The 12429-nt window shown below is 35.9% G+C and overlaps 1 non-coding gene across 1 annotated transcript; it reads left to right on the top strand.

The window, feature by feature from the left end:
- The first annotated feature begins 9422 nt into the window (after positions 1-9422).
- Positions 9423-9529, top strand: LOC141694895 (small nucleolar RNA R71). Its single transcript, XR_012564174.1, has one exon. It is a non-coding gene; the product is annotated as a small nucleolar RNA R71 (small nucleolar RNA).
- The last annotated feature ends 2900 nt before the right edge of the window (positions 9530-12429 follow it).

The following is a 12429-nucleotide window of genomic DNA, read 5'->3' on the forward strand; positions in this document are numbered from 1 at the left end:
AGATGGACTAGTTGAAAGGAAAAAATGTGCATAGATAATAAGTGCTTACTGTGGAACCAGTTGCAATAATGAGAATTTGATATTTAAAACATGTCCAGCTGCACTGATCAAAATCTTTAAAGCAAGGTCTGCTTTTACTATTTATGTTCTAAGAATCAATGATATCCCTATAATGGACAATTGAATTTACTTAGATCCACGTAATTAATAGATATTTAGGTACACCTCTGTACAGAAGGTTGAAAAAAATGATTTGCATTACCTTTTGCAGAATACCACTCCGGTAGAATTATATATTTCCCTGTTCCCGCGCATACATGAAAGCCATGGAGTCTTGCAGGTCCTGTAAAAAGGATGAAATTTAGCTGAGTGATTGTATACCAATTACAGAGACCTTGAGTAAGAAAAATATTAACCGGAGACTAAAGAGATACAAGAATGTCATGCACGAGTTTAGACATACCCTGAGGGGATAACTATGCCTTGCTCAGAGCAGGACGTTCATAAGGAGCAACCTGAGAGTGAATTAATTAGACAAGTATAGCTAGTTGAAATAACAAAACATTTTTCTTATGAAAACCATATACTACATAACACTGATCCGTTTGGAGAATACATTAAATATACTAAACCTATACTATAAGCAATTTCTTTGGAAGAAAACCAAAATAGAACATTATTGTTGGACTGGTAGCATACTAACTAATATAGATGATTAGAATGTAAGCAATATATTTGATAAAATTAGGGGCAAAGAGAAATATGACATGATTATCTTGGGTAAAACATGCAACTAATAATAAATTTTTACGAAGAGTTGGAACATGAAAGACATTTTGCAACGAGTACTGAGAAATTGAAGCGAGTAAAAACAAGACTGGTTTCTATAGAGAAACAAACTGAAAATTCATCTGAAGCTCACCTGGTTCAGTTTTACCATCTATAAATCCATCTTTTCTTATTCTTTCCAAAAAGCTTTTACCAAGACAAGTTTCCATGCCATGCTGTATGGACATCATGATATCTAGATGCATAAAGAAGCACCACATTTTCTCTTGTAATAATAGACATCTGTAATGTAAGACTATTAGAAATCAAAAATTCAATTAAAATCTGCAGACTTGGGCTCTGCATTAACTAGATCAAGACATCTTTAGGGTCTAGACCTGATCACCAACTTGTTTGTGCATGTGTACACCTGTAGCAAATGCTCTTGTGAGAAACATGGTAAATTTCCAAAACTACACATTTATAGTAGTTGGATCGCACAAACAATCAAATTCTGATCTAAAAACTTATGTACTCTTATTATGCGGTAACTTAGCTTCATTTCTTAATTACTATAGGAACAGCAACTACCAAAGTTTAAAATTTATACCTTTACTATGGCCAAGAACTGCAGTTACCGGATGATTTATTCCATTAAAGTGAAGAACTACAGCTCGCAAATCTTAAACTTCTCTCTAATAATTACCATACTCAAATGACACTTCACTTTCCCTGGGTAACAATTCATTATAAGAAATAAACTACAACCTGCAACTTTCAAGGCTGAGAATCATAGTGATAGGTAATACACCAAGGAAGTTTGTGTTGGATGAATCAAAATGATGTACACTGTAACACCCCCAAATCCGGGGTCGGGGATCCGGGTTGTCACGAGTTCCATTTCCTTAATAACACCCAATCTTAATAAATTATCAATTACTCTGTACTGTGACCCCACAGTAAACACACACACCATAAGTTATAGTCTCAGAGATGAATATCCAAAATAATCACAAGTCGTTTTATTCCACAATTATATATCAATATACCTTAAGAAGGTTTCTGAATAAATTTACATTTCTTTGCCATTATTACAATTCATAAATATACATAATCTGGTACATCAAAGGTTGAAAGCCTAGCCTATTGGTAGTACCTACCTCAGCTACAGCGACATCAACGCCTATAGGAAACTGCGGAACGTTTCCTATCCGCTCGCGAATTGGGAGCTTGGTCCTGTTCATCTTTTCTATCTGTTGTTGTGTGATGAAAGAAGAAAGCAAGGGTGAGCAGCAAGCCCATCAAAATAATATGTATAATGATTAACACTATATGAGCCTTCTCATAGTACTCATGAAAGTCTTGGTCAAAAGAAATGAACCAAGTTTGATATCTTAATGCGATGAAGTCGCAAAATATTCAGTATATATACATATATACTTTTCAAAATCTGGGAAGTCCTCTTCCATGCATAATACACACAGAGTTCCAGTGTATAACTGTATAAAATATCGTTGCAAGGTGATCTCATATATCTAACCTTGTCTCAACGTTTTTCTGAAAATCTTTGTCATGCATAAGATAATCATTTACTAGATATAAGTTTAAAAGATGGAGTTACAAGATACTCCAATATACTTATATCTTTTCCAAATACTACTTGAACTACCACCGTTCAAGTTATAATTAGTTTCAAAAGTTCATCACACTGATGAGACTACAAGATAAGACTTGAATAGATTCAATCTTTGAAATATTTTGAAGGAAATGAAGTTATGATATACTTCATTAAGTCCCGATATATATATACACCTATATATATACATACGTTTCCTGAAAACCTCTGTCATGTAAAGTATGAACAGAATTGTAATATCCAATAAATTTGGAAAGGAAAGAATTTTGGCATAAACCTGATATCTTGCTGATCAGGCAAAGATACCAATAAGTAACCTTTTCTACTAGTAGATGGATGAATCCCCCACCAGTCATCACCCTGGCCACATAAGGACCTTGTACTGGACCGCCACCCGGCCTCTTACGCGTTGATGGACTGCCACCCAGCCACTTACACTTTGATAGACCGTACCCCGACCTGTCGCTTATGCCGACTCAATTAGATGGACTTACTTCCCGAACATTGGGCAAGTAATCAAATTGTTTTCTCAAAACAGCAACCACGTTGCGAATGTAAAATATACCACAGAGCTGGATCCCCCAGGTTTTGAGTGAGTATTTAAATCCCCTTTGAAAGGAAGATCTTAAATATAAAAATGAGTTTTGGGGTCCACTCTAACTTTAAAAATCATTTTGAAGACTCGAAAACATTTTTTTTAAGAATGTTTGGAGTACTGCTGATTTATTAAAATAAATCAGTCCCAATATATTTAGAAAATATCTGGATATTATTATTTAAATAATATTCCTATAAAGAAAAATCTTTATAAAAATAATTGAAGTAGAAGTTTTAAAACTCATACTTGAAATGGATATTAAATAACCAAAGATATACTTATACGAAAGTATAATCTTTATTTGAATAATCGAAAATAAGTTTGATTATCGAAACATTATTCTTTAATAAAATAAAGAATATTATTAAATAATAAGCGGAGTCATAATACCTCGAATGAATATTATAAATAATATTCATTAAATAAAATAAACGGAGTCATACATCCTCAAATGAATATTCAAAATAATATTCATTAAATAAAATAAAGTTATCGAATAAACCTTATTCGATCAATAGTTTTGAAAATTATAACCAGATATATATATATATATATATATAAATATATATATATATAAAATCTACTCGGGATCCTCGACTCCCGGTTTTAGAAAATGTTTTCACCTTTGGGTCCCTATACTAAGGGTATATGCAAATTACCGCTATTCTCTAGCATAGGTATTATCAACTGAATCAACAGATATATATGGCAAGGATACGAAACAAGCATGCATATATACCATATCACATGCTACAATATATCGCAAGAATTTTCTAATAACAAATATGCATTTATCACAAGATCATGCATATACATATGTATACATCACAACAACAGTATAACAGGTAGAAAACTTGCCTGAGCGACTGGGGGTTACGAATGGCTCGGGACGAGTCTGGTAACCTATAAGCAACAAGTAAGTTGGAATTAAACAAAAGTCACTTGTAAATCTATACTCTAACCAACTCAGACTCTAATGCTCATTTTGCGCTTACTGATTCTCTTAAGTCACTCGAGTACCCTCGGCTCCACCATTTTTAATAATTTAACCATTACGAGTTTTAAGGCGATTCCTTCGCGAGTGTCTTACCAACTGCCTATTACACCTTACATAATTGTTTCATACTCCAATTAGTCCTTTAAGGTCTTTAACCAAGGTTTCAAAGTAAGGCGAGGGGTAATGGTTCGGTTGCGAAACGCCGTTACTTAAAACGGTCATTTCTCCTAAACCGTACATCGGAATCAAACGAACTACATATCAAAACGAAGCTCTTAACATGAACTTTCTAAAAATGGCAATGGTCAAAATCTAGCAGTGAGTTCAAGGGTTCTGATATTAAGAACAAAAACAGTCTACGGTAAATCGGGTATTATGACGGCTATGTTTACGCGATTACCCAATTTTAAACCACTCCAAATCATCTCAAAATCAACCCACAATCACAACCCAATCAAAACTCCATCCATACTTTATCATAACAGCCCCAACAACTCAACATTAACAATTTATACTATTCTTTATCATGAATTTAAACTACACTTAAGTTCATTAATCAACAACCAAGATTTACAACTCCAAAAACATCCCAAAACCAACTAATCTCTACATACACAACCATCAAGCCTCTCATGAACTAGAATACTCATATTATGCTCTTAACATTCAATAACAAAGCTTGGTTAAGAGATTATACCTTCCTTGAAGCTTCTTAACACAACACAAGAGCTTTGAATGCCTAAAGAACCTTGATCCTTGCTTGTATAACCTTAAACTTTCATAAAAATTCAAGAAAACTAAAGTTATTTCTTGAAGGTTACTATTGACCATCTTCTTCCTTGATTTATTAGAAGAGATTGTGAAGGAATTAGGAGCTTAAACTTATAGGATATCCATATCTATGTACAAGGAACCTTAGATAATTACCTTGTGATTTAACAATGCTTGGAACTTGATTTTTGGAAATTTCTTCTTTGAAAAAGAAGAAAAGCCGAGAGCAAGCTTGGAAGAAAGAGAGATTTTTGTGTTTTTGCTTTGACTTGATTCTTTGGTTGGTTGTTTTTGATTTGTTTTTGGGTAATTACTTTTCTAACCTTGACTTTGTGTGGTTATAAACCAACCACATCTCCTTCCTCCCTATATCATGCTTATATCATCATGTGATGTCATCCTCCCCTCTTTGTCCTCTTCTCATTAGTTGGATGACATCATCCCCTTTAATCTCTTTGATTAACTTCCTAATTGTTTGCCTAATGACCGCTGATCTGTTATACGGTTCACCTAACTTTCGTTTTCGTTTATCGTTTGAGGGATCATACCCGGGATCTTATTACTTAGGTTCCCTTAACCTTCTCAATATATTGTATTCCTTTTATGATCCTCTCTTATAATCGTTTAATTTAAATCCTTTTTATCATGTTACCTTATACTTAATTCTTTCCGTATCTAGTGGATTTCCGAGAAAAATCAAAGTGTTCGGAATTGGATTCTGACGATCTTTACATACACTTATATACCACATAGAGTACTAATAATATCCCAGAAGATCAATAACAGAACCCCTACATAGTGTGGCATGAAAAGTTTTCTCATTCATCAAAAAAACTATTCATAAGGGTTTCAAAAATTTTCCAAATATTGGGGTTATTACATACACCCTATCATAAAAAATTAAAATATAATAGCCAAAGTTGTCATTTTTTTATATACACACTACCCTATAAATTTACCCATTCCCAGCAATTCCAGCATAATTACAGGCCCATACCACAAATTCTAACTAAAATTGCTTTTATTGAATAACTATCCTGTCTCATGAACACTGCATAGTAGCTACCACCTAATATAGACGCAAATGAGATCATATAAGAAATCACAAAATTATGATCTGGTAAGTTTAAACTTTAAAGTTTGTTCTTCTTAGTACTACTTTCAACTTCTTTCACGCAACTAAGATTAAATTCGCTACCCTTCTGACCATTTTAAACTATAAACGTAACTAAGATTTTATATAGGTAATTCTATATACATGAAGTATCTATACTAAGAAAAATTAAACAAAAATGTCTTCAATGAAATCAAATATAAGTACATATACATTTAAAAATTACCTACACAAATGACGAACATCAAAAGACTGATTCTCGGTCGAACGAATCCTCCTTCAAGTCAAACAAATCCCCAACTAAAAGTAAGAAAAAACAAATTTAAAAAAAATTAGGGTTTTGAGTTTAAAAATCCCCAATTTACAACTTAATCTAACTAATTAATCGAGTTTACATATGAAGTTTTTTAGCTTACTCACTTACAAATTCAAGTTTTGTAGTTTCAAATCAGGTGAATGAGATCCGAGCTCCGTATAAATTGAATAGAGTTGAGCCTCAAATTAAGCTTCAAGTCGAACAAATCGGGTGTAAGACTGAGTGAGCGAGGGTGAGAAAGTATCGAGAGAGGAGTGAGTCATGTGTGTGTTTGATTTTAGTTGTGTGCATAACGGAGGTGATAGGGGAGAAATTAGGGTTCTTGAAGAGAGTCGAGAGAGAGAATATAGTTGTCAAGAAGAGAGTTGTGAGAATATAGTCTATCTGAAGATTGATTTTGAGGGAACCAAAATTTGGTTAAGGGGGCAGAATTTTGGGATTGGGGGGGGAATGTAGAACTAAAACTGAATGAAAATTTGACTAAGGGGGGAAAGAAAAGGTGGGCGCGAAATTATTATTGTTTTGGTGAATTTTAGACATTGGTTTAATTATAACCGATGTCTACAAAGAACAAAGACATCACAAAAATACGGGGTGATGTCAATATTTTTTTTAACATCAGTGGCAAAGTTAACCGATGTCTAATGTGTGATGTCTATTGACATTATTTTTATAGTGATATCAGAGAAGATAGCCATCATACATCTCTAAAAAGTGGTTGGCGCTCCACATAGCCCAAAAGAAATTCTTCGGAATGCAAAAGTGCTAAAAGGACATGTGAATGTAGTCTTCTCTTGATCTTCCGGAGTGATACAAATCCGATTATATCCTGATAGCCATCCAGAAGACAATAGTAATCATGCCCAGCCAATCTAACAAGCATCTGATCAATGAAGGAAGAGGGAAGTGATCCTTCCTTGTAGCCTTGTTCAGCTTCCTATAATCCATGAAACTCTCCACCCCGTGACTGTTCATGTAGGAATAAGCTCATTCTTCTCATTTGCTACCACAGTGATACCACCTTTCTTTGGCACACACTGAACTGGGCTCACCCATGAACTGTCAGAAATAGGATAGATGATCCCTGCATCTAGCCACTTGAGGATTTCCTTCTTCACAACCTCTTTTATGATCAGATTTAGCCTTTTCTGTTGCTCAACAGTAGACTTGCTACCTTCCTCTAGCAGAATTTTATGCATACAATAAGAAGGGTTGATTCCCTTGATATCTGCTATAGTCCAACCAATTGCCGATTTGAACTCTCTAAGAATTCTCAAAAGCTTCTCCTCATTGGTACCTGAAAGGTCAGATGCAATAATAACAGGCAAAGTAGATGCATCACCTAAAAATGCATACCTCAAATGTTCAGGTAAAGGTTTAAGCTCAAGAGTAGGAGCTTCCTCAATAGATGGCTTGAGGTGTTTTGGAGAACTTTTCAACTCCTCCAATCCAAGAGATTCAAAAGGCATATCCATCTTTCGCTTCCAGGGAGAATCATTCAAATATTGTAAGTGCTCATCACCGTTGTCATCTTCACTATAAGAATTCCCCAATAAGGCTTTCTCTAAGGCATCGGACCTTAGCAATCGATCGAGTACATAATTTACCACAGTATCGACCATTTCCACCTTAAAACACTCCTCATTTTCTGTAGGGAATTTTATGGCATTGAACACATTAAAAGTCACATCCTGATCTATCACTCGCATGGTAAGCTCACCTTTCTGCACATCTATCAAGGTTCGGCCAGTAGCCAAGAAAGGTCTTCCCAAAATTATGAGAATTTTCTTATCCTCCTCGAAATCAAGAATTACAAAATCAGCAGGGAAAATGAGTTTATCCACCTTGACCAAGACATCCTCCACAATACATCACGGTTATGTAATAGAACGATCGGCCAACTGCAAAGTCATGTATGTAGGCTTTGGATCAGGCAAGTCCAACTTTTTGAAGATTGACAATGGCATCAGATTGATGCTTCCTCCCAAGTCACATAGACACTTATCAAATGACACATTTCCAATGGTGTAAGGAATAGTGAAGCTTCTAGGATCTTTAAGCTTCGGAGGTAATTTCTGTTACAGCACATCACTGTATTCCTCTGTGAGAGCAACGGTCTCTAAGTCATCAAGCTTCACCTTCCTAGAGAGAATACCTTTCATGAACTTCGCTTAACTAGGCTTTTGCTTAAAAGCTTCAGCGAAAGGTATGTTAATGTGAAGTTTCTTGAACACCTCTAGAAACTTCTCAAACTGCTTATCCAGTTTCTTCTTCTGCAGCCTCTTAGGAAAAGGAGGTGGAGGATAGATCTGTTTCGCCCCTATATTACCCTGAGGAGGAGTGTGCTCAACAGTAGTCTTCTTTGGTTCCACTTTGGTTTCCTTCTGCACTTCTTCTTCATCAACCTCCACTTCAGAATCTGGAGTCTTAGCTTCTTCAGGATTCGCAACCTTACCAGACCTCAATGTGATTGCTTTAACATGCTCATGAGCTTCCTTTTTGCCTGACACTTCAGTATCACTCGGAAGCGTGCCAGGTTGACGATTTAGTAACGCATTAGCAATTTGCCCAATCTGATTCTCCAAGGTCTTGATAAAGACAGCTTGGCTCTTACACATTAGTCTCAACTCCTCCAATTCAGATTTTTCATTAGCTTGAGGTAACTGCTGAAGTTGAAGTTGTTGCTTCGGGGCATATTGCGGTTGCTGAAAACCAGGAGGGTTATACTGCCTTGCTGTATATGGCTGATAAGATTGTTGCACCGTATTATGATTGTTGCTCCAGCTGAAGTTAGGATGATTATGGTTATTCGGATGATAAGTGGCTGGAGCTTGTTGTTGTGATCTCTGAAAGTTGCTCATAAATTGTGTTGATTCGCTAGAAATAGCACACTGCTCAGTTTCATGTGCCCACGCACAAAGCTCACAAACACTAGTGATCTGATTAAGTTCATAATTAGCCAAAGTGTCCACCTTCATCGTCAAAGCCTTAAGTTGGGCAGCTATAGCAGTTGCTGCATCCAACTCTAGATTTCCTGCTACTTTTCCCTGAGTTAGTCTCTGGGAAGGATTCCGGTATTCATTAGCAGCCATGAGTTCAATCAATTTATAGGCTTCGTCATAGCTCTTAGCCCACAAGGCTCCTCTTAATGCTGCATCGAGCATGGGTCTAGAAGTAGCACCCAATCCATTATAGAAACAGTTTATAATCATCCAATTAGGCAAGCCGTGGTGTGGGCACTTCCTTAGCATCTCCTTATATCGATCCCAAGCCTCACACGGAGATTCTCCAGTTTACTGAGCAAACTGAGTAAGAGCATTCTTGATTACAGCAGTCTTCGCCATAGGAAAGAATTTAGTGAGAAACTTTTGAGCCAGATCTTCTCAAGTGGTGTTAGACCCTAGTGGTAGAGAATGTAACCAGCACTTTGATTTGTCCCTCAAAGAGAATGGGAAGAGACGCAGCTTGATAGCATCTTCAGTCACACCATTGAACTTGAAAGTATCGCAGATCTCGATAAAATCCATGATGTGCATGTTGGGGTCTTCAGTAGGACAAACCCCAAACTGAACTGAGTTCTGTATCATCTGAATTGTGCTTGAATTGATCTCAAAAGTGTTAGCCGAGATGGATGGTCTGATCATGCTCAACTGAATGTCATTGATCTTAGGCCGAGATTAGTCCATCAAGGCCTTAGGATTTTCTGCTTGATCTCCCATCACTACTAAAATTGGTTCCTCGACTTTCTCTTCTTCTTCTGGCTTCTCTAATTCTTCAAAAACTTCCCTTCGAACCACTACAACTTCTTCCTCTGCTTTTTCCAGAGTTCTCTTACGAGACCGCGAACGCGTATGCATACACGCTCGCTAGAGTACCTGAAACAAGATAAGAAAACAGATAAGTAACAAAGTCTAAGTCAATGAACTTTAAAGACCACTGATGACTAACACATAAACCAAAATATTAACACTACAGTCCCCGGCAGCGGCGCCAAAAACTTGTTAGGGCTAAACACGCGCTAATAATTCACGCAAGTATACGCGTTCGCAAGTAATATAGAATTGTTTCTAGTTCGTTCCCACAGAGACTGGCTTTGGTTAACTATGTAATTTATGCACTTATGCACCGATGATATGGTTATTATCCAATGCTAAGACGATAACAAATTGGGTTTGATTATAACTATGAATTTAAACTAACAATTATAACTAAGAGAGTTAAAGAGGGTTGTATATTATATGAGACAAATATGGGATTCTAACTTCATTAAATACTTCATTCAATAGCTTTATTATTCTTAACCTTAGCATGCAATGGTGATGACACTAATCAGATAACACGAAACTGCGAAACGCCAACTTTCATTGCACGAATAACATACTACCAGACATCCAGAAAAGAGATAGAAGCTGAATATACACCAATTATATTAAGAACCTATATGTCTATAGAATTTGACAACATAAAGGTTTAAAGCACAAGTTATCTATCATGATTATACAGGGCAAATAAGATGGTTAAAATTACCTACGGATCATGCATAACAATAACACATGAACCTATGCTAGCATGGCAAGTTCTAAATCCTTAAATTCATTGTCGCTTCATTAAAAATTAACACGCTATCTTACAAGTTCGCGACTCTTATAAGACGAATAAGCACAACCAATACAAGGTTATCATAGAATTACCAAACACTAAGGCATCGAAATAATTTAACTAAAGAAATCCATAAGTAAATCCACTAGAACCCCACAATAACGATTAGCCCATAATCGGGCTCATCGTCAACGTGGGTTCCGATGAAACCATGGTATAATAAACGTAGTCTTTATACTGAATAAATAACAAAACAAATACGAAACAAGAGTAAGGTTCACAAATAAGAAAACTAGCATCCAAGTTACAACTTAGAACAAAGATTTATAAGTAAAAATAAGATCTTCTTCGTCTTCATTGAATCGTGCTAAATCGGTCTTCTTATGGCTCTCCTTGTGCTCTGGTACGTCTCTCTTCTTGAAAATATCCTTTATTTGAATATATATAGCAGCCCATGCAAGATAGAAGTCCTTCAATTGTAATTAGAATAGAATCAGAATTCTGTGATACCGACCCGGCGCGGCCGCGCGCTTGACCAGCGCGGGCGCACTGCCTCTCTGACAACCTGGTGCGGCCGCGCGCTAGACCAGCGCGGGCGCGCCATACTTCTGGAAAAAACTTCTGATTTTTTCTTTTCTTTGCTACTTCGAGCCGGCTTTCCTGAGCTTTTATTCCAACACCACCATAACACTAAATTAGCATCAAAATAATGCTAATTCACCTGATTACCTAAATAATGGCTGAAATGCAAAAACACTAGAAAACACGTTAAAATACTAACAACTTGAGTACAAATGCTTCAATTCAAAGCTTAATAGAGCATTATAAAGTGTAATAAATGTTAGGTCACACAACACTGTAGAAGGTGGTTGAATACAGTATTTAATACGATCAAATCGATTTCGAACACAAGTAACAGTAAACAGATAAATTCAATATAATAAACTCTATTACAATGGAACTGTTCTCTCTCAGTGATGAACAAATATCACGAGAGCTTCTAGGTTACAATGTATGATCTTCTCGATAATGATAACACATATAGTGTAAACTTATGTCTGTGTTTATATAGTACACGGTTACAAGATAACTTCTAATTGATATGGAATATAATTATGTCTCCTAAAGTATATCAATCAGATATCTTATACTGTCACCAATTTCATAAATGGATGTTCTGAGAGCTTGAATTGATGTTCTTTGAAGTCCATCACCAAGTTTGATACCTCTAGGATATGAAGAGTTATCATTATAACATAAGCATCTTCCTTTCAGAATAACTTCCACTTTAGCAGAGTTCTTCAGCATAGGAATTTCTCTTCCATCACCTTCAGTAATCATTGGTATATACTGAGAAGTCTTTGTACCAGAGATTCTAAGTAGATCTCTTATAGCCTTCAAAATGTATTCTGACCATTTTCTTGTAATATCAGATTTTAATTCCAGAAGATAGTGAATATGTTGAAGCTCTTTGATAGACTTCTTTAGCACATCAGTATCAGCTAGTCTGTAAGTTAGTCCATCATTGAGAAATAAGATCAATTTCTCCTTTAGATTATCCTTATCATGAGCATCTATCACAATTTGAGCAGACAGCACTTTGTCAAGGTCCTTTTGTTTGATTTGTTCA

Source organism: Apium graveolens, chromosome 10 (assembly GCF_009905375.1).
Source record: "Apium graveolens cultivar Ventura chromosome 10, ASM990537v1, whole genome shotgun sequence".
NCBI classification, from domain to species: domain Eukaryota; kingdom Viridiplantae; phylum Streptophyta; class Magnoliopsida; order Apiales; family Apiaceae; genus Apium; species Apium graveolens.